This window comes from Anabrus simplex, chromosome 12 (assembly GCF_040414725.1).
Source record: "Anabrus simplex isolate iqAnaSimp1 chromosome 12, ASM4041472v1, whole genome shotgun sequence".
Lineage (NCBI taxonomy): Eukaryota > Metazoa > Arthropoda > Insecta > Orthoptera > Tettigoniidae > Anabrus > Anabrus simplex.
The window spans coordinates 388,332-409,057 of record NC_090276.1 but is presented as its reverse complement, the minus strand read 5'-3'; the positions used below and the strand labels follow the sequence as shown (position 1 = coordinate 409,057).

Genomic DNA, 20,726 nt, shown 5'->3' with positions numbered 1-20,726 from the left:
TGGACTAGGCAGAAAAAGCGTAAATTCATGTAAGTTCATGAGTTCCCTTCTCCTAGTTGACCCCCTATGGGCGGGGGGCCGTATATTAACACCCACGGTATCCCTTGCCTGTTGTAAGAGGCTACTTAAAGGGGCCCCAGGGAGGCTCTGAAGTTGAAAGCGTGGGTTGGGGACCACAGGACCATTGCTGTATCCTGGCATTGCTTCCACTTACTTCTACCAGGCGTCTCGCTTCCATCTCTCCTATCCGACCTCCTTTTGTCAACTCTTGTTCCTTTCTGACCCCAACATTATTACTTCAGAGGCCTAGGGAGTCTTTCATTTTCACTCCCTTCATGGCCCTTGTCTTTCTCAGGCCAATACCTTTTTGAAGTATCGGGCTCTTCCAATATTTTCTTTCTGAATTGTGTTATATAGAGGATTGTCTTCAGAGGGAGGAACACTAGGCAACCATGATCACCATCACTACTCTTTTCATTGCCGGTACATTGTTAACTGTTAATTTATTGTTGCTACCTAATGTTTATACCTTTATCTTTCATACTTATTTAAACTTATTAGTGTAAAATGGCCCTCTGTAGGCTGTATCTAATAATTAAATAAATCAATAAATAAAAAAGAATTTAATTCTCTATAACATTTTTATGCAGTATTCATAAATAGGACCACTAATAAAACAAATATTTGAGAATTAAATTTTAGGCCTACCTCTAACCTAACATTTCACTCAGCGTGAATAAAATAATTTATAGCCTACACGAGTTATAAGTAGGGAGCGGATTTTTATGTGCTAAAAATGTGAAAAATATTTATTTTTTGTGTGCTGAAAAACTTTAAAATATGTGATAAAAATTGAAATTATTTTCCTTTAAATATCACGCAACCACTCGCGCTCAAGAAGTAAATAAGTATAATGTTTTGTATTAGAATATGGTGCTACCAAACGTGCTCCTTAAGGCAAAATGGTGTCTGTGTATGGAAACGTGCTGTATGGTATATTAATTTTTGATATGCCAGAGTAGATATTATGAATGGTTATTTTTTTAAAGGTAATGTTTTGTTTAAATATGGCAAAAGCAACCTATCATCTTTGAAAAAATAGTACCAGTTCGTATTCACCCATCACACGCTGGAATATTAGTTGCTAGAAGTAGTCTCAGAATTGCAGTGAACAACAAAGGTCATCTCCAAATTGTCCATCACAAATGCATGCCGATTATCTCTAAAGAACGCCTTATACTGCGAAAACAATCGCTCCACATCACAGGAAGTCAGACGAGCATAGTTAAAGAGAGGAATGTCACCAACAATAACGCCATCAATTTAGCCAACATGAGCACTCTAATACATTAGAAATTTGGCGCATTGTTTGAAATCCTCTGTTTTTCCTGAACAAATTTTGATATTTGACCTTTAACAGTCCCTGTACCTGCGAAGCCGGGAGTGAATCTAATTTATTTTCAACAGCGCGCACTTCCTTCACTGTTTCGGACAACAGGTTTGTGGATTTTTCAAGTATGTCTATAGTTTTACACAAGAAGCTTAGATTGGCAGAAATAAACGCCAAATCATTTTTCAAAGAGCTGTCTTTTAGTATCTCTTGAAGAATCTCAATTGACGACGTGTCGTTTTTATCTAGCTCCTTCACACCGGATGCAAAACTTTCGAAATTGTCTGCGTAGTGTACCACAGCGCTAAGCCAAGTACCCCACCGCGTAACAATAGGCAGAAGAGGAAGCGCAAGATCCGGGTTTTTCTCTTTAAAGAGATAGATTCTTGAGGGTGCTTTTACGAAGACTTTGTAGCCATTAGACACTAATTTATCCACTTGAGGATACTGTGCCTGCACAGTTTCACATAACCTGTGTAGAGCATGAACAACGCAAGTTTCGTGTATCATTTTCGGAAAGCTCACAGAAAGGCCTTCGGCTGCCTTTTTCATGTAAGCTGCACTGTCAATAAGGAAAACCAATACATGGTCGTATTTTATACCTTTTGGCCAAAATAAGTGCATGGCTTCATTGAATAACCTAGCTACAGTGACATGGTTTGCAGCAAGCATTTCTTTACACGCTAGAAAATGAGAATGTTGGCAAGCAGTTTTGTCATTCTTCAACACACTGACTACAACATTTCCTACTTTTCTGCCACTTGAATCAGTGGTTTCGTCAATGCTCACCCACAGTTTTTCGCTATCACATACTGCCCGAATTCTCTGTAAAGTTTCTTCGTAACATTTTTGGAGATAGTTTTTCCTTAATGTGGATTCGTCTGGAGGCTCAAAATTAATGTACTTTGTTAGGAAATTTCTCAGTCCCGGATTATTTATTTTACCGAGAGGAATGTCGGCGCAAACAAATGCTCTGCACACATCTAAATAATACTGGGAATATTTAGATGGGCCTGCATTTGAAGTAGCTGGTTCAGCTATTAGTAATTGTTGCGAATGCACACGCGAAGCAGCCGCGGTATGCTTATTTCCAGACAAATGCTGGGTTACTTGAGGGCATTGATCTGCACGTACTGTTTTACCACACGGTTGTCAAAATAATACTTTTCCATCGGTAGTGAAAATGCTTTTAAATTCCACTACTTATTCTTGAAGACGCGATCTTGTACTCGACTTCTCTTTTGGCATTATTTTGCAGGTGAATCACTGTTTCAATAAAAAGAATAGCAGCGGACACTGAAGGAAATATTTCTTATAAATCCATACAAAATCACACGACCACGGGAATGATATATGGATTTACAAGTATTGAAAGTATTGAATAGGTGGTTTTTTATTAAATTATCCTTGATATCTATGCCTAATGATATATGGACCCGAATAGCTAACCTTACCCTTACGATGATGAAATTCCACTACCTAATGGTGGGGCAATATTCTTGCGAGTCTCCCATGTCGTAACGGAATTATGTCACCTTATCTCTCCGTGATTGCCTTTCGCTGATATTCTATAAACAAAATCAGAGAGGGCTGACTCATAAAGAATTGGAATGACATCGTGCAAGGAAACATCTTGTGCAGCAAATCAAATCGCTGTCTAAATGTAACGACGTGGCCAATGACCAGCAAGTTTTAGAATTTATGGAGGGAAGTCCATAGATAGCCGAAACATTCAGATACATTATGTTAAATACACTGTTAAAACAATACCGTAATCTTCAAGTGAAAATACGAGCATTATTTTATAACACAGAAGCATTTTCAATTTTATTGATCAACAAATATTGCCGATTTATGTGCTTATTATTTATTATTATTTACATATTTTACGCCCACATTGGAGCACTGAAATCAATACATTTGAGTTAATTTCTTCTTCTTCTTCTCCCAGAACTTTTTCATCCTCTCCGACCTGGAAGCCCTTTGTGTGTCCGATATAGTATATTGTTTCCGTTCAACTGCTTATTATAGATTTTCTCAAAATATGTATTTACATTTTAAAAATGTGAAAATATGTGTTTTTATGTGAAATAAGATTCAGTTTTTACACTTGGGGATGCACAATAGGAATAATGAACTTCGTAACTTGCGTTAAAACTTACACAAAAAGAATATGTAATTACATAAAAATCCGCTCCCTAGTTATAAGCATCTCTCTTTAGGACAAAATGAGAAATGACCATTGATTCATGGTGTGGGTTACTGTAGTCACATACTAGTTCGTGAACGATGGGCAATGTCCGAGTGGCCTAGTAAGCGGTCCTGAGAGTTGGAATACGGAATGGGAGTGGGCGTCTCAGACATATTCTGAGTCATGACCCTCCTTGTGCTCGGGCGGTTAGGACTGTGCAATCCCCTGTTCGTCCCTAACCTGTTACAGGAGAGGACTATGTAAGTAAGGGTAGCATCCTGCTTCACAGCTCAGAACATTCTAAACAAGCCTCGGACCTATAGGAGTAACGGAGTCCCACTCCCATTTGACAGGTGAGGGACTCCTTGGAAAACACTTGGCGAATGAAATGGAATTTGATGGGCATTTATCAATTTTAATGGGGCTTATGGATGAAAGTAGAACTGGCTGAGTCAGCAAAGAGCGATGCATCGGGATGTGTTAGGAGTAAATGATATTCGGGTAAGGGGAGATAACAAGGAAGAGATAGGAGATTATGAAGTGTACTTGGTGGGTGTTTAAAAGGGAAGGGCAGAGTGTGGTGCAGGGCTGTTCATCAGGAATACTATTGCATGTAACATAGTTTCTGTTAGGCACGTAAATGAGCGAATGATGTGGGTAGATTTGGCAGTTGGAGGAATTAGGATGGTAATTGCCTTGGTGTATTCACCATGTTGGGGTGCAGATGAGGATGAAGTTGACAAGATTTATGAAGCATTGAGTGACATAGTCCTGGTCAACAGCAAGGATAGAATAGTGCTAATGGGCGATTTTAATGCAAGAGTTGGAAATACAACTAAACGATTCAAAAGGGTGATTGGTAAATGTGGAGAAGATATGAAAGTGTTTGCTGGACTTCTGTGCTAGTATGGGTTTAGGAGTTACAAATAGATTCTTCAAGCATAAGGCTACTACACTGCTACATATGGAAGGGTAAGGGTACCAATCCATGATAGACTGTATCTTAACCGACTTCAAATTCAGGAAATCTGTTATGAATGTACAGGTTTTCTGTGTATTTTTTTGATGGTACAGACCTTTATCTGATCTGTAGTGAACTAAGTATCTCCAGGACTAGGATAGGGAAAATGAAATCTGTCTGCAAGTGAATAAAGGTAGAGAATCTCCAGAAAGAGGAAATTGGACAGAAGTACATTGATATGATTAGTGAGTTTTTAACAGTGAACAGTAAGCAGGTTCAGGATATGGAAAGAGAATGGGTGGAATAAAGGGATGCTGTAGTAGAAACAAGGGAATGCCTAGGAACAACTGTGTGTAAAGATGGTGTAATGAAGTGTGAGCAGCTTGTGAACATAAAGAGAAGGCATATCAGAAATGGCTTCAAACAAGGGCTGATGCAGAGAATTGTACACAGATGAAAGAAACAGAGCGAAACAAAGGTAGTTGTTGAATCCAAAAAAGTCGTGGGAGGATTTTGGTAATAACGTGGAAAGGCTTGGTCAAGCAGGAGGGGAATCCTTTCTGGTCAGTAATAAAGAATCTTAGGAAGGGAGGGAAAAAGGAAGTGAACAGTGTTTTGGGTAATTTAGGTGAACCCATAATAGGTCCCAGGGAATCATTGGACAGGTGTAGGGAATATTTTGAAAATTTTCTCAACATAAAACGAAGTCTTCCTGGTGGTGTCGCGAACAACATACCTCGTGGGGAGGAGGAAAGCAATGTTGATGAAATTATGCTTGAAGAAGTGGAAAGGATGGTAAATAAACTCCAGTAATAAAGCAGCAGGAATGGATTAAATGAGACCTGAAATGGTGAAGGCAGGGATGAAATGTCCTCGTAGAGTAATTAGCATGGAGTGTTCGTAAGGTACCTTTAGATTGGACAAAAGCAGTAATTGCACCTTTCTATAAGAAAGGGAACAGGAACATTGGTAAAAAGTAATCACCCGTGAACAATTTCATTTTTAATAAACTAACAAAACCAATATAGAGAGGACGACACAAAATCAACAAAGAAAGAACCAAAACATCTCTTATACCAAATTACTGTTAGAAATAGACTGCGCTGGTAAATATGTGCTACATACCAAGTAACTTTCAGATAATACAGATTACAGGAAGTACAGAACAAAACTCTATTAGTGACTCAGAACTACCGGAGGCAAACCCGAGGAACACTAAATCACAGTACATGTTAATTCCAATGTTTCTTTTTAACAAAAGGAAAAGGTAATTGCCTCCAAAATTGAAATGTGATTGCTTAGTTGAAGAGCTAAGTCATTTCAATGATTAAATGGCGAATGTGAAATTTGAGGGTATACTCCTGTGCACTAAGGAAAAATCAAATTTAAATAAAGTTTGTCTGAAAAACAAGAAGAAATAGTGCTTACCCTGAGGCCGGTATCCTATCATGGGATGGACCGCTCGCAAGGCAGGTCCGAGCCAAAAGACACGAATGCAAGCTTCGCTCCCACGAAGGAGCTAGAAGCCGGAAATGGTGCAACTACAGAGGTGACCAATCAGGCAATAGAATTTTACTCCCGACTTCCACATTCACCAATTAAATTTGTTATTCCTACCAGTTAATTAAAGTATGGAAGTTGAAGGAGAAAAGCATACAAGAAGAATTTCAAAGGGAAATAATACCCTTGGTACCCAGGACAGAGGTGGGGAATGTTGAAGAGGAATGGAAAAGATTTAAGGAAGCACTGGTTGGATGTGCAGAAAAGGTATGTGGTAGAACATCAGGAAATGTGAAAGACAAAGAAACACACTGGTGGAATGGTAGGGCAAAGATTAAAGTGAAGGAAAAGAAAATGGCATGGAAAGCATGGAAAACATCTAAGACTGAAGAAAGTAGAAGAAAATATGTGGAGGAAAAGAATTTGGCCAAGAAAGTAGTGGAGGAAGAAAAGAGGAAAAGCTGGGCCTTATTCACACAGACATTGAGATGATACACAGGGCAGCAAGAAATTACTGTATGGTATCTTAAGAAACAAAAAGAGAGATCAAGTAAACACCAGATTTGTGAAGGATGAAGGTGGCATAATTTTAACAAAGCCAGAAGAAATAAGAAATAGATGGAGAGAGTATTTTCAGAAGCTGCTGAACATAAGAACGGATGACAGTCATTCAATGGACGACCAGGAAAGGCAATTAGTTGATGAAGAAATGGATAAAGAAATTACAATGAATGAAATTGAAATGGCAGTAAGAAAGATGAAGAACGGAAAAACTGCTGGAATAGATGAAATTTCAGTGGAGATGATAAAGGCAGCTGGAGCTGTAGGCCTGCAGTGGACATATCGGATTCTCAGGAATGTCTGGGAGAATAAGGAGGTCCCTGAGGATTGGCAAAAAGGAATAATCATCCCAATTTTCAAGAAAGGTGATAAGAAAGTTTTGAAGAACTACAGGGGAATTACTCTAATATCCCATGTTGCTAAGATAATGGAAAGGATACTGGAAAGTAGAATAAGGTTGAGGGTTGAGAAGCAGATACAGGAAAATCAGTTTGGTTTCAGAAGTGGAAGGTCAACAATAGAGCCCAGTTTCATTATGAGACAACTAATGGAAAAGCATTGGGAGTACGGGAATGATATGGTGATGACATTCATTGATATTGAAAAGGCATATGACAGTGTCCCTAAGACGAAAGTTTGGGACAGTCTGGTGCAAAAAGGAATTGGACAGGGATTAATAAAAATGATCATGGCAATGTATAAGGAATGTTGTAGTTGCGTGCAAACACAAGTTGGCAGGACAAGTTGGTTCAAAATAACTAGTGGGCTGAGACAGGGAAGTGTTCTATCACCAATCCTGTTTACAATAGTAATGGATGACATCATGAGAACAGCAAAAGCAGAATATGGAGGAAGAGAAATGAACATGATGTTATTTGCAGATGATATTGTGATTTGGGGAGAAGACGACAGGAAGGTTCAAGAACAGTTGAATGTGGTGAATGGGAAGATTGAAGAATGTGGATTGAAAATAAGTGTAGAAAAGAGTAAAACTCTTGTTATGACTAGAGGGGAGAAAGAAGGGAAAGGTCAGATTAGACTTGCAGACAAGTCCCTGGAAGTAGTGGAAACGTTTAAATACCTGGGGAGTGAATTAATGGAGAATGCTCGACTGGATGCTGAGATAAGTAAAAGGATTCAAGCTGGAAGTTGTTTCTATCATAGTGTAAGAAATATGTTATGGGACAAAGATGTGCCAATGGAAGCAAAGGATACTATGTACAAGATGTATTACGTACCCATAACAACTTACGGAGCAGAAACTTGGACAATGACAAAGAAGGATGAGAGTCGAATACAGGCAGCCGAAATGAAATTCTTGAGGAGTATGATACAGAAGAGTAGAAGAGACAAAATAAGGAATGAGAAAATCCAGGAAGAAATTGGAGTGGAAAAAATGAATGATAGAATAGAGAAGAGCCGACTAAGATGGTTTGGGCACATAAAGCGAATGAGCGACGAAAGAATGCCAAAAAAGGTGATGGAAATGCAAATTCAAGGAAGGAGAGGCCGTGGACGACCACGATTGAGATGGAAGGATACCATCCAACGCAGCATTATAGAAAGAAACCTGGACTGGGACACAGTGTTGGAAGAGGAGTGGTGGAAGGACCGAAGAAAGTGGAGAGGAACCATATTTGTCCCTACCCGGCTACAGCTGGATAAAGGGAAATGATGATGATTCCTACCAGTTAGTTCTTAGAGATCTTTCTTTTACGCAAGCCTACGCAACACTAATTTCGCCACCAAAAGCGGCACGTGTAAGTACACGATGCCTCATAAGTAGATACATAATTTCAAAACATACAGCTACATGATAATTTAAACACAAAATTTTTCCAAACGTAATTCTTCGTAAGTTCAAAAACCTAATTCTTCCAGAACAATAAATCAGTTTTCAAAGCAGTAAGTCCTGGGTTCAATTTTTGAAAGGACATATTTTCTACAACATTAATTTTTAAAACAAATTAATTTTTCAAAATAAAATTGAAGAGGCTTCCGTCATTTCCCCACTGCTGTCCCAACTCCGGCCACAGTAATCCTTCACCTTTACATGGATCATCTGCTGAAAGGCATGAAGTAGCAGGGAGGGATTCAGTTAGGTGGAAATGTAGTATGCAGTCTAGCCTTGGTCTTAATGGCAGATTGTGCTGAAAGCCTGCAGTCTATTATCTTGGAACTTGAAAATAGGTGCAATGAGTACGGTATGAAAATTGGCATTTCAAAGACTAAACTGATGTCGGTAGATAAGAAACCCAAGAGAATTAAATGTCAGATTTTTGTTGCAAAGCTGGAACAGGTAGATAATTTCAAGTATTCAGGATGTGTATTCTCCCAGGATGGTAATATAGTGAGATTGAATCAAGGTGCAGTAAAACTAATGCACTGAGCTCACAGTTTGCGATCAACAGTATTGTGTAAGAAGGAAGTCAGCTCTTGGACGAAGCTATCCTTACATCAGTCTGTTTTCAGACCAACTTTGCTTTACGGGAGTGAAAGCTGGGCGGACTGAAATGTTATTCATGTGTTAGAAGCAACAGATATGAAAGTAGGGAGGGGCTCGAAACAAGGAAATAAAGGCTGTAAGGAATGAACGTGATGGATGAAGCTATATGCATAAACCGGTTTTGGTGGTGGGGTCATGGGAGTTGAATGGAGGAGGATAGATTACCTAGGAGAATAATAGACTCCGTTAGGGAGGGTAAGAGAAGTAGAGGGAGACAAAGACGATGGTTAGACTCAGTTTCTAATGATTTAAAGATAGGAGGTACAGAACTAAATGCGGCCACAGCTGTAGTTGCAAATAGAGGATTGTGGCGATGTTCAGTAAATTCACAGGGGCTTGCAGACTAAATGCTGAAAGGCACAACGGTCTATAATAATTATGTATGTAGATTGTAGTGGCTCATTCCCCGAACTTACATACCAATTTTCTTCAAATTCTCTTCAGCCATTTTCTCGCAATCCGCGTACGGACAGACAGACTTGTTACTGTGGACAGGACCTATACAGAAATACAATTCTTTTTAAATTCTAAGCAATATACAGACAAAACTCTTATTTTATATACAGTACTCTGAAGTTCATAAAATCACAAATAGGAAAAGTCTTCTCAGTTTTAATTACTGCATTGATGGGGTGAAAGTTCCTTTTGGGGATCATTGTAAGTACTTAGGTCTTAATATAAGGAAAGATCTTCATTGGGGTAATCACATAAATATGATTGTAAATGAAGGGTACAGATGACTGCACATGGTTATGAGGGTATTCAGGGGTTTTAGTAAGGTTGTAAAGGAGAGGGCATATAAGTCTCTGGTAAGACCCCAACTAGGATATGGTTCCAAGGTATGGGACCCTCACCAGGATTACTTGATTCAAGAACTGGAAAAAATCCAAAGAAAAGCAGCTTGATTTGTTCTGGGTGATTTCTGACAAAAGAGTAGCGTTACGAAAATGTTGCAAAGTTTGGGCTGGGAAGACTTCGGAGAAAGGAGACAAGCTGCTCGACTAAGTGGTATGTTACAAAACATTATCGTCATTATTCCGTATTGAAAATGGCTATATCACTAAGTTTACACAAGAAGTAATTTATTACACCACCTATTCAATACAATTTATTCCACTATTATGTGGTCAAATGAACATAGAAATTACTATTTTCTAATACTAATTTCTATGTTCATTTGATTGATATTCTGATTGAACCAGAACACCTTGAAGGACTAGAGATAGGAAGTTCATATTCGCAGGACATGTGCATTAGTATGTTCTGAAGAAATGATTAGCATTTGAAGCGTGTTAGCCCTCAGGTTCAAGGACCACATCGATATCTCGGCGCACCACCACCGACTGGTAAAATGTGCCTGTGGCTCTCGTCGTTATAAACCGAAGGTAATGGATGTGACTGAGCAGACGTAGGATGCCGTGAAGACGTATGCGAGAACCGTACTGTCAAATGAGTGAGTTTCAATCAATCGGTCACTACTGATCGGCATTTAGGGCAGTTGCCCAGGTGGCAGATTCCCTATCTGTTGTTTTCCTAGCCTTTTCTTAAATGATTTCAAAGAAATTGGAAATTTATTGAACATCTTCCTTGGTAAATTACTCCAATCCCTAACTCCTCTTCCTATGAATGAATAATTGCCCCAATTTGTCCTCTTGAATTCCAACTTTATCTTCATACTAGCTGATGTACTCGTGTTTCACTACAGGATTCTCAGAAAGACTGACTTTTCAGTTAGGAAAACCACAGTCAACATAGGTCATTACAAAAACGTCAGGCATGTAGGGATTAAAAGCAATGTTATTATATAAAATACTCGATCAAATGAAAAACTGCACATTTTCTCACTTTTAACGAAAAGTACTACATTGCTGATCGAACGGTCCAAAGTTCCAGAGCTGGATTGACCAGGTCGCAGACAGCCATGAACACTTCTGTCATTATTCCGTTAAATATGCACGTTTCTCACTCCAATCAGTGCCTCAGAGTAGGGATTGAAGAGCTCGAATGCTATTTTGTGTTACATATGAATTTCATCCATGAAAATGATCAATAGTATGGGAGATAGTACACTTCCGTTTCGGAGACCAGTTTCAACTTAAAACCTTTTTTTTTCCTATACTTGTCTTCACAATACTAACACAATTTTCGTACATAGCTTTTATCACTTCCTCTCTGTTAACGTGTTTTTTTCCTCATGTGTCCCATACCAACTGTCTGGGCACACTGTCAAGGAGATTTGGTAATACAATTTTGTAGAAGGAATGGAATAATTGTTGGCAATACGTGAACTTGGTGTTAATTACTAAAATAAGTCATGAAAGAGAGACAAGCATTTGTTTTCTCTGTTCCAACGTACAACCTTATGAATACCAGTCCAACACGTTTCCACTACGCACAGCTGTCCATTATAACTATAGATATCAGGTCACCGCAGACCATGGCCGAGAAACGTGGAACGTGCCTGTCTCTAAAGACAGGTGAAGGGACCCTAAGGGGACTTGCCTTCAAGTGGCCACTCAGTGACATGGAGCAAAATACTCTCTCAGTGAGAAATATTGAGTAATGAAAACAGCTCTATGTTAATCATCCATGAGATTTATGATGAAGAGCAAAAAATGTTTTTTCGGCCCACCAAACTGGTATTGATACAGTAGCACACACTGTAACTTGCTCCACACATCTTGTTCAGAGGGAGAGCACCTCTTTAAGATGATATTTGCAAGGTCTGCTTTGCCCAGGTCATCCCAGGATTTCTGTAGCCCATAGGTCATCTAGGGACAGTATGCAACACTCATTCACAGGTTGTTAAGCAACAATAATTCTGTTGGAATTGGAAACGCTGCATATTTGTGTACCTACAGTAGGTATTGAGGTATCCTTGTCGACAGAGTTGGAAAAATGAATGGGTAAAACATTACACCTCAATGATAAATTGACCAATAATTTAGTTGAGATTACACTGGTGGTTATAATTATGGCAAGTGTAATGGAGTGTACTAGTAAACCATCGGAGGATTAATATTTAATATCAACAGTTCATGTTCCTCAGTGAACATCAGTAAATCAACAACCAGTACCCCTCACAATGTATTCAGATCATTTGAAATTACCAGTTTCTGAATTGTTCTACCTCCAGGACTTCAAATGGTAATTGTTGGAGAAATCTCCTTCTCAGTATTTGCATCCTCCTGGACTACAAGTAAAGAAAATGAAGCATCACGTACTGGATGTGTATATCTGTGAGAAAGTAAAATATGTTTGGTTACATACGATTATATTCTTAAAGAAGTATCCACTGAAAACAAATGAAAGGGAATAGTAAGGAAACATCATTTATTAACCTTCCAATAGTCACTGATGGAGTAATAAATTGCCACAATAACTTGCATAAATACCAATGTCCAAAATCTCTAGTATATTATATTCATCAATTACCTACGCTCATTCTGCTGAAAACAATCGGAAAACTATAGTTACAATACAATCATATTAACATCACTAAGTTCAGTAACTGAATGGGCACACACAACTTTGAGAAGTCTTAGACATTTGTTACGGTACTTTTGAAGTGTTGCCTTTTTTGGTTTGTGCAATACAAATGCTGGGCTGGCTCCTTTATATATACTGTACCTTAAACAGGACCTAAACCTTCTGGAACATTCTTCAACTACATAAAGCTTTCTGACTTTAAATATTCTAGGTACTTCTTGAAACAGTGACATGCCAAAATATTGGTGACCATTTTACAAATTCTGTACAAATCAGGATTATTTAGGAACATTCTGAAGGAAAGGAGAACCGTCTGGAACGTTCAGAGTTACCATAGAGCAATCTGGCTATTTTAAGCAATTTGGATAATTCTGAAGAAATGTGGAATGTTCCAGCATATTCTGCACAACACTTCATTCTATGTCTGCTATGTTACATAGCCAGATTTTCTAGAAACAGCTTTTGGGACAACAAAGCCTATTTACAAACTCTTAGTAAGGGGTCTTTTGGTTTACTGATATTACAAGAAACAAAAAGATAATGTCCCTTCGTGCAGACCGAGAAAGCGTTGATCTATAATTTGTAAATTGTAGAATTTCATGAATCAATAATTCAATTATTCTCAAATGTCAGTATCAGATAATTTAATTTCATGTAGTACACATTAATTAAATTATGAAACTGTAACACAGGATTATCTTGTAATGCATTACCAGACCTGTCACTGGTACTCTACACTTCCATTACTTCTTGGTGCAGTCCTGCTTGACACGGCTGATAATGTTGCCCTGAGGATGTCATCTTTCTAATGAAAGATGTTTTACTCATATCTTATATATCACACTGCAAGTATACATTCAAGTATTTTTCTCAGAGTAATTAAAGTGCTAACGCTTTGGGTGAAGGACATGTTGCTATATACCCTAAGTAACCAATTTTATGAAATTCATCGTCTAGCAGAGTTTCCTGCCACTGGCCAGCACTGTTTGGGATACAATCCTCTCCATCCTATTAACAAAGCCTTGCAAACCCTTGGACTTTTGGTCAAGCAGCAATAAAGTATAAAATCAGGCTGATAGCAATATTTTAAGCTCTGTTTCAGATGTGCTGGAGAAGCATCAGTAAGGGAGAAGTTGTGAAGAGTGGCTTAGCTAGGCATCATCTGTTGAAGAGGAAGAAATCATCGTGATGGTATAGGTGAGTCTCTCTCAACTATGTCACACTTCCTTCCAAAGGGAGGATTGTAATTTAAAAAAGTTACATAGCACTGTTCATATCTAGACACTGGTGTTTCTTTTAGTTCAGAAAAGTAGCATTGAAAATTGAGAGAAATATTTAAGAGTAGTTGTAGTTTGGTAAACACAGATATTATGAGTTCTGTGAATCTCTCTCCTTACAGATTGTCCTGCAGACAGCATTTATTCTGCAGCCATATTAAGCTGTCCTCAGAGAAAACACTGACTATGAACTGGTGACTGTGTTGGTAAGTTTTGGACTCTGTCCATGTCGTCATTTATATTCTGTATGAAATATTGGGATTGCTTTGGTTCTGCTTTCAGGCTGGAATACAGCTGATTTCTGATATTTTACAAATGAAATGTTTCCATTCCTTGCAAGGTATTTGTGTAAGTAGCTTTGAACTTTATCTTCCTTTCGAGCAGAAATATTTGATACTAGTAGTCTGGTAAAGATAGATATTGAGTGTTCTGTGAATCTGTCTTATAGATTGTCTTGAAGGCAGCATTTATTCCATGTGGAGCTGTCCTCAGGACCTTGAGTTTTTTAATTTACATAACTGCCTCCCAATGGAGGTAGCCCCAAATGACTCTGAATACCCACAAGACAGTATTAATTGTACTTTGAATTACGTAAGTTTGAATTAAATGAGTTTCTGTGTAAGAGAAAAAAAAAAATGAAAATCAACAGCCTGTTTCCAGTCATTTGACCGTGTCAGGAATAGATGTTGTGCGACAGTTCCTTACATTGACAGTATTGTGTATGGAAGTGGAAGTAAATATTTATCGACAAAAATGTGTGTGTAACCTCAGCGTTCTCTTCATTCAGCAATGTTAAGCTGCAATACACGAGTTAGAGGTAATACATTCATACCCTACTTGTTTACAGATATGTGAAAACTTGAAAATGGCTCATTGCTGTTAGTATAGACTATCAGTGGAATTATAACACAGAATCTGAAAATACAGGGACCATTTATTTACAGATGGATGAAAGCCGCCGTAGGGTATGGCTTCGTCACATGTCGATGGCTTTTTCTAAAGTGAAAAAGCCATTACTAACTTACAGTATGCATAAAACATTTTATGAGTCGTACATAATTAGAGTAGATAGGGGTACGGTTAAGGGATAATTGAAAGAGTTCACTAGAATAATTCCGAAACCTACTGAAAATGCTGTGCACTCCTACATGAAGCCTTTTAACCTCTTCAGTGGCACGCCCAAGAATTTCTCGGGTATCGCACGCCTGCCCATAACGTCACCGCCCGAGAAATTCTCGTTTAGCTGCAGTGTTCATTTCGCGATCGCCCAATAATTTCACGGGTACTGTAATCTCTTTGGAAAATGTTCTCCAGTATTCTCAGCAGATGGCGGAAAGATTTCCAGCTGTATTCATGAAGCTTCTGGCCTAAAATATGCCTTATCTTCTCTACTTTACATATACAATCTCTGGCCAGCTGACATGATCCTTGGACGAGGTAAACAGAAATGGCGAGCGCGAAACGGTAGAGAAGTTTGTCTGAAGACAAAATAAGGAACTACATCAAAGATAACTCTCTAAGTGATATTAATATTTCTGATAGTAGCGATAATGATTCTATTGATTCTTCAGATGATGACCTTAGTAATTCTAGGGAAAGTGCAGAAGATATTACGTCAGAAGCTAAGGTGATGGTAGATACTGAATATGCATTTGTGTGGAAAAAGTGTAAACCTGGAGATAGTATGCTACCTGATATAATTAAATTTACGGGAAATCCTGGTGTGATGGTTGGATTATTACCAGAGGCGAGTGTGATTGAGTGTTTTGAACTGGTTATAATGTATAACGGATGAAGTTGTAAATTTGACAGTGAACGAAAAAATTCATTGGCCCTATGCCAACAGTGCATTGAAAAACGTGTAAATAAATCTCCGCATGCAAGGGCACAGTTTTGAAGAAAACTCTTACATCATTTGGAAATGTATTGCGTTAGTATTGTTGATGGGAATAATACAAAAGCCTGAAATAAAAATGTATTGCTCACAGGACAGTATTCTCAAAACACCAACATTTTATGAAACCATATCAGAGGCCTACTGTAAAAACTGTAAATAAAGTGTAAAGTAAAATTTTATTAACCTTGAATGATATATGAATGTGTTCTCTTAATAATTGTTACTCATTCCTTGCTTCCTAAAAATAAATAATTTCCTCCAAAAAAAACCCTCACTTTTCTGGCACAGGAGGATTGCCAAAACTCTCCACTGAAGGGGTTAAAACCTAAGAGGCACTAGGCCGATGAAACGGGGGCTATTACCAAACTACGGAGGTGACTCGTATAAGAAAAATTTAAGACATTGCCGAAAGGAAGAAAACCAGTTTTAAAACGTAGTCACCTAAAACTAATATGAAGAGGAGCTCGGGAGGGTAAAGCACTCTCTATCCCCGAATTACAGTTAAAGATATTTGAAGTTTTACAAAAACGATGGGAGATTGCTATGTAATAAACATGTAAAGGTTTCGGACCTTCCCCGCGGATTAAACTGCTGAGCTAGCAAGAAATAAAGATGTTAAGTGGCCATTACCTTGTCGAAGAGCTGCTGCCGGATGAGAGGCGCTTCCCGCCTCCTGCTACACTTCCAAGCACTATGCTAGATGTTCTTCGAGTGGCCCAGAGAAAAGACAATCAGCAGTTTTATACCCTCGTGGAAGATTCAAGACCTTTCATGAATAATCAAGCCACACCCTCTTTCTTTATTGGTCCATCTTGAAAATACACTCAAAGTTGAAGAAGAAATATATGATTGGTCAAAAATTAATTACAGAAATTCTGGATTGGCTCAGTTCAAAACAGGCGGAAAGAAAAGATTAATATGGCCAACCCAAATTTAGTAAAGAGAAAACTTACGAATACAAAATTTCTTCAAATAAAGTTCTTCCACTTCGCACCAGAGTGTATGGTCATAGTTTTTTAGTAGAGACATCTATAAGGAGAATGTCCACACTTCTTGATCAGTGGAAAACAAAAGTTGAAATCCACACAGTATTGACAACTTTGTAATCACAAAATTTACTGTAGTGACATCTTCTGAGAAACTAATGAGTTGATTCAGTTTTTTCACTCCACGATGTTGAGAGGTACGCTTAATCTGATTTTTGATTTGCTCTATTGGTGGAAAAATATCTAATTCCCTCCATGGGAACTTTGAATTTCCATTTGGAATTGCTAGGCAGGCATTAATTCCATGGTGGAGTTTTATCTCCCTTATGCAGTTATCAGACTGCGCCTCTTAAATAGGCTTCTGATAAGTTCACCTGCATACACCCAGCGTCAATGGGTAGGGTCTGACACATCCCACTCTGACGAGTCAAGTGCCAGACCTACAGAAAGACGAAACGCTGGTTAATAGAGCAAACGCCTGAAAAGCCATACATCTAATTTTTGATCTGATTTTTGTTCTTGGCATGGCCGAAGTTACCCCGGAAGGGAACAACTTTTATCACAAAACTATTCTCTGAAAAACCTATTTAAATAAAATGCATCAAATTGGGTTGATCAGTTACCAGACGTACTTACATTTTGACTCCATAAACCACCGGAATGGAGAATCAAATGCTGGGGCTAGAGAACAGTTTGTTTTCTGCTGTTACCAGACAAGACAATAGTCGGGGCTGCGAAAAAAATTGACTCAACAATGAGCCCGCCAATGTTCTCTGGACTACAGAGTGTTGATAGAGCATTCTTTTGTACGTGCATTTTAGTTCTTGCAAGTGGTTTATCTTTTTCAGTATAGGAGGCAGGGGAAAATAAGTGTTGCTATTCATCAGTGGCTGAAGTTACCCCACTTTACGGTACTCTCACACAAAGCTGTTGGATCTACTTATACAGTTCCAGCTTTACCAAGCATTTATTAATTATTTTGACTTGTCGTTCCTAGCGTATTGAATGAACCTTGTGGCCCTTTACAACTTTGAATTTTGAAGTGTTTTCTAGTTAAAATGATGTGATCCTCCTGTGAACATTTCCTTGGATTTCCTCCTTAAGATGTTTGTCACACGGTCACATGCCCTGCTATCCTCGAAGCATTTAAAACTCGTACATTGGGATCGATTACTCATCCTATGACTGTTGTAGATGGATATTTCCAAGAAGGAATAGTGGCAGAATTAACTGTCAAGTGTTATGTTGGAATTTATGGTTTTATTGATTTTTTTTCATTTCAGAAAAAACATTTTGTTTACTGCGATACATGAATGCTTGTGCTTGAAGGGGAGACAAGTTATTAGCGTGAATGTCTTGGGACTACCAGCACAGTTTATGTACAAGAAGGCGTGATCGTTGTCATCCTCCTCAGCACGCGAAGTTGGTAAGTTCATGTGCCAATATTGTTTGGTTGATAATATAAAACTTCTGCTATAATTTTCTAATTTAACATTTCGATTTCAAAGATTTTGATTTTGTTCAGTCATTGTGATAGTGACAGTGCTTTTTACTACACTATCCACATACTTGTGCCATTATTGTTCTTTCATAGTTTACTAGTCAAATTGCTCTTCCAATAAAGGCAAAATGTTGTGACTTTATTCGTTTCACAAAGGGCATTTTGAGGGTAATTTATTCTCTCTGGTTGCATCCACTCACGAAAGATTGGTTTAGTATGTTGCTGTTCATTAAACTGAATAAAGTGGATGAAATTCATCCTTGGGACCTGCAAAAAATGTAACTGGTGCGGGTAAGGAAAACTTCATAGTTGCCAGTTTACTTTTGGACACACTTAAATGCTACTTCACTGGATATGTTTACCAGGTGTATGTATAAGTTTTTGCTGGTTTTTGTAGTAAAGAAAAAACATAATTTTCAAGGGAAATTCATTTTTTGTTTATTAGAAATATCTTCACACGTCATCCATGTTTAAGGTAAATTGATTACCATGCCAGAAAGGCAAGCCATTCGTCGAGCCTTGTTCCAATTGCTGAAGTGGTGCTCTTTGAACGCGTGATAGTCGGATGGCATCAGGTCGGGTGCAGAAGGATGTCCCATCCTAACGATTTCAAGGTGTCTTCCACTGGTTTTGTTGTGTGAGATAGTGGAGTGTCGTGTAACAATCACTTTGCCATGTCTTTGGCCCATTCTGGCCCATCTTTCGATCAATGGATGATTTAAATTAATAGTTTGTTGGTGATAGCGTTGTGCATTAACGGTTTAGCCGGGTTTCAAAAGTTCATAATACACAATACCGCTCGGTTCCCACCAGACACCAAGCATGGTGTTCTTGCCAAAGCGATTGTCGAAACCATGTCTCACATGTTCTAATTGATGGAGAGTATTCGGTTTTTTGGAAATATCATTAAGATTGTAATTTGGATTAAAATATTGGTCCAAATGTATAAAGCAGTTTTCTGCCATGTTAAGGAGGGGTCCTTTATTCATAACTTTGAGGATTTCCATATCCTGCTTAATGTCAGTAAACTTGGGATTGTAATTGTCCATGTGTTGTCCTACTGATGAAAATTTATTGTATTGACATATTCCAAGTATCTTACATTAAAGCTCCTTCCACTCTGACCAACATAAGAAAAACGACAGCTGTTTCATTTTATCCTACATACTCCTGATTTTGAAAAACTATTAGTCTTATTAATAGAAGTGTCCAGCTCATGGCTAAATGGTTAGCGTGCTGGCCTTTGGTCACAGGGGTCCCGGGTTTGATTCCCAGCAGGGTCGGGAATTTTAACCATAAAGATCCAATAAAGATCTAAAAAACGAACTCAACACAATCCGCGGAATCGCAAAATTCAGCGGCTTCAGCAATCATTTTATAGAAAGGATAATCAATAAACACAAACATCGCCCAAAAACTACCCTCAAAAAAGAAATAACCAAACCTCTAACATTTTCCACCTTCACGTTCAACAATGATATCTACAAGTTAACCAACATCTTTAAGAAACAAGGTGTTAAAATAGCCTTCAAAACCAACAATAAGAACATGAATGTTTTATACAATACTTCACACATCAACAAGACCAGCAGTTTTTTTTAAAATCAGGAGTTTATAGGATCAAATGTACCACCTGTAAAAAAACCTACATCGGGCAAACCGGGAGAAACTTCATTATCAGATACCACGAGCACACTAACGCAATAAAATACAACAAGTTTTCAGCCATCGGCCAACACATGCAAGATTATAACCATAATTTCACCAATATTGAACAAGACATGGACATCCTCGTATTAGCAAACAAGGGCCCTTTACTGAACATAATGGAAAATTACTACATACACCTAGACCAATACTTTAATGCCAGTCACAATCTCAATGAAATCTCAGAGAAACCCAACATACTCTTCGATCTATTTATCACTTTCCTCAGAAACAATAATGCAGCCAACCTAAACTCAATCCTAAATTTAATCAAAGGTACTTTTCCAAGACAATTACACTTTCTCCCGCACCCTTCAGCCCCACCTTAAGCCCTCTTCCTAAGCCATATTTCATTTCAATACAAGAACTTACTGATTTCCATGATTATAATTTTTACAACACCCCATTTATACTTTATTCTTTGTTAAAAACCTCTTATTATGTATATTCCTTGTATTATTAACTATTACCATAACATCTCATTTCACTTGTTATTCTTTAAAATAATATTGTCTTAGGATTTCGCCACAAATGATCTTTGCTCCAATACGGCTGATGATGACCCCTAGATGGGTCGAAACTAGTACCGTATAATTTTGTAATCTTGTGAATATATTGTATTGAAAAGGTGGAAACATTTAAGTTATTATTATTATTACTTATATATTGTTCAATACGGACCAAAAACATGAAATTCATAACCATCAATGATGTAGCTTACCAGGCAAAACAGAAAGCCTTTCAATATCTAGGCCTAAAA

General features: G+C 38.1%; 1 long non-coding RNA gene across 3 annotated transcripts in view; it reads left to right on the top strand.

The window, feature by feature from the left end:
* Positions 1–20,726, top strand: part of LOC136884230 (uncharacterized) — a 222,298-nt gene that overhangs the window by 57,572 nt on the left and 144,000 nt on the right. For 2 of the 3 annotated variants that reach the window (XR_010861318.2, XR_010861316.2), the window contains exons 1-3: positions 13,509–13,795; positions 13,998–14,081; positions 18,042–18,184. This is a non-coding gene — a long non-coding RNA (uncharacterized lncRNA). Of the gene's footprint in view, positions 1–13,508; positions 13,796–13,997; positions 14,082–18,041; positions 18,185–20,726 lie in introns of those variants that run through there. The other variant, XR_010861317.2, reaches the window with a different exon arrangement.